The following is a 3,448-nucleotide window of genomic DNA, read 5'->3' on the forward strand; positions in this document are numbered from 1 at the left end:
ATATATATATATATATATATATATATATGTTTCTCATATAAGGGAAACTGTGATATTTGAATTTGTGTATCTTGACTTATTTCACTTAACACTGTGTTCTCAAGTTGCATTGTTATTGCCAAATAATATTCCACCTTATGAATATTTTCACATTTTATGTATCCATTCATCAACTGACATACATTTGTGTTGTTTCTGCTCTTTGATGATTATGAACATTGTCTCTATGAAAGTTCATGTTAAGCTGTGTATAGATAATGTATTTTTAATGTCCTTTGTGTATACATACAAGAGAGGAATGGGCCATAGAATAATTCTGCTTAACATTGCACCATTTTACCTGCCTATCAACAATGTGTATATTATAATTCATATGCATATTTATACAATTATAATTTTTTCATATTTTCACCAAAATTTTGCTTTTTCTTGCTCTCCCATAAAGGTTTTTCTCTCACTTTACTTTCTTCTATCCATTTCTTCTGTCTTATTACTTCACTCTGTCTGCCTTCACTCTGTCTGTTCATTTCCCTTTTTTCTCTGCTTTTACTTTTTAATCATGTTTCAATGTAGACCTTAATAAAATGATTCACAAGTTTCCAAATGACTTGTTCTCTGGAACTTGGAATCATGTAATAGCTCCCTTTCCAGGGACCCCTTCAGCAGACAAGTCTACCTCTGATTTGTGTCTCCATGGGTCTCTTCATTTCCTTAATGCCAGCATACTAAAGGCCTTAGCCATCAACAGATCTATTTCCAGATAATGCCCTCTCCAATACATTGTATGATGTTGTAAAATTATTTTCCTATATTAATTCTGATAATGTGATGTTATAATTAAAAAACCCTGTTATTTCTCACTGCGTAGAGTGTAAATTCTTTTAGCTAACTTTTTTTATTCATTTGATAAATACAATGGCTAAACAAAAACTGCTGTGTGTCTAAATAAAAACAAAATACAGTAAAAGACGCATTGCCAGTCAGCCCCTTCCAAATGCTCCTCCTCTGAACACACTTACTCTTTGTCTTTGCCACTTTCTGAAGCAGTTCTGGGATTCTAATTGGTGAATGTCTTCACAAGCAGAAATAAAAAAAAAATTGGTGAGTGCTGCTGTCAGGTGCCATCCAATGGAAAGGCAGTGCATAAAATTATTACAGTGTGTCATCAACTGCCTCATTCATAGGATCTGTCACCATTCAACCACTGATTATTCTCCAAAATCAAAATGATGACAAAAATTAAATGCTTTTAATAGATTCGGGACAATCAGGCAGCCACCATAGTGGATCTGAAGATGAAAGATTCCAGAACTTCTTCAGAAAGTGGAAAGAAGGATGGGATAAGTGAGTTCAAAACAAAGAGAGTATTCTGAGGCAGATTCATGGCAATGCGTCTTTTACCACAATGCATTTTTAAAATTTAAAAATCTGCTCTATTTTTGATAATGTCTCATATTTATTAAGATTTCATTATGTACTAAAAAATGGTATTATTGCCTGGAAAACTGTAGTGAACAATAAAGACAAGATCTTCCACTGTCATGGAGTTTACTTGTTTTGATCACACGATTTAAATTTAGTCCCAAGATCATTAAGATTAATTAAAAAACTTTGATATATGGAGGTCATGGGCTGGGGCACGTGGTGCAGAATGCACAGTTGGGAGGCAGGAAGTCATCTCTGAAGAAAAGCCATTAGATTTGAGAGGTAACCTGGGAGGAAACAGTCCATTATGACCTGGGGCAAGAGCAATAAGCATCAGCAGGTTCTCAGAGTTGGACAGGAGTGAACTTGTTGAGTTCCTGGAGGAAGTGAATCCAGTGTGTCAAGGTTTCAGTGAGTCCCAGAAAGGGTGGGGAAAACCAGCCAGAGACAGACAAGGATCAAATCACGGGGCTTTTGAGGTCATGGCCAGCTGTTGACTCATCCTATGTAAGACAACTTTAAATATGTGAGGGACATGATATAATTGAGAGGTTTACAAAAAAGTTCTTCTATTTGCTGGGTTGAATTTACTTCTCCACACTTACTGTGGAGACCTTCCCTTAACATGTGCTATTCTGTTCCTTAAAATCACTCCATCAGGTGTTTTGCTCCCAAAACCTATGCCAACCAGAGCTCCCATTAACACATACGCCATCCATCATGTGTTTTTGCTCTTTCTTATTTGTGTGCCTGTGTTCTCTGCATTTCTGTTTGTTGCTACAGTCATGTTCAGCACAATGCTTGGCCCAGTAGCTGATAAATCAGGGCTATGTCATTAGGCTGATATTGCTATACTTACTGCAAAGCAGTGCAATGTAAGTGAAGTGGGTATGGGGTGGGAAAATGAAAATCCTGGATTTTAGTCTTATACTCCTACAATTAGTCCAGATCATTTTGGAAAAAAGTAGAAGTCAAGAATTAAGACAATAATCAGGCATAGCAGTAGATGCCTGTAATCTCACCACTATAATCTCACTTAAATTCAAGGCCAGGCTGGGTTACATAGTATGTTCATGATTAGCCTAAAACTATAAGATGGGACTATCTTAAAAAAAAGAATCAAAACCAGAAAAAGTAAATTATCAAAATAATATGAAAAATTCTCATGATCTGCACAGTCTTGTCTGTCTGAGATCTTTCTCTGATTACGAATGTTTTATCCTTGTACATGCTCCCTAAGATGAATGTAAACTTCATGTATTACAAACATGTACTAGTAGTGTAAAATTAAAAACAAGAATGCTCTGGAGGTTGTCTCATGATGAAGAATAAGGCTGATAGTTCATATCTAGATGTTTATTTAATCTTTGCATTTCCCCCACAAGGTTTATTAAGATATGGGCAAAATTATATATAACTATATATACATATATGTTTATGTCATGTTTCATAAATATATACATCGTGAAATTACTACCACAGCCAAGACAATTAGCAAGTCTATTACATCACAGAGTTGGCATTTTTTTCAAGTGTGTGGTGACAACACATCTCCATCAGTAAATCTCAAGTACACAATATAGTATAAGCCACCATTCTTGACATTAGATGTGCTGGGCTGAATCTTAATGTGAATGCTAAGCACTGTTTTGTTTCAGCTATTTTGAGAGATGCTCAAAAACAACCTGGTTTTATGCATCAATGAGTTTCAGGGTAAAGAAGTGAATTTTTACATAATATGGTGCCTGTTTCAGACAATTCTGCATGATGTCACACAAATATTGAACAGAAAAACCTATTTCATATTACTTTTCTCTTAGGATTTTGGTCATCAGCTCTATCAGAGGGGGTTATGTTTATCAGAAAAAAGCCTGCGTTGTTTTCAGACAGAATTCCTCGGGGCTTCCAAGTCACGTGATTAGACTCATGAACTGCAGCCCGAGTTGTTAATAATAAGATGGAGGTAACTCCCACAGAGATGTTATGAGAAAGAAATAGGAAGTGCTCACTCAGTTAGCAGTTA

Source organism: Fukomys damarensis, unplaced genomic scaffold (assembly GCF_012274545.1).
Source record: "Fukomys damarensis isolate Sample0158 unplaced genomic scaffold, DMR_v1.0_HiC HiC_scaffold_35, whole genome shotgun sequence".
NCBI classification, from domain to species: Eukaryota; Metazoa; Chordata; class Mammalia; order Rodentia; family Bathyergidae; genus Fukomys; species Fukomys damarensis.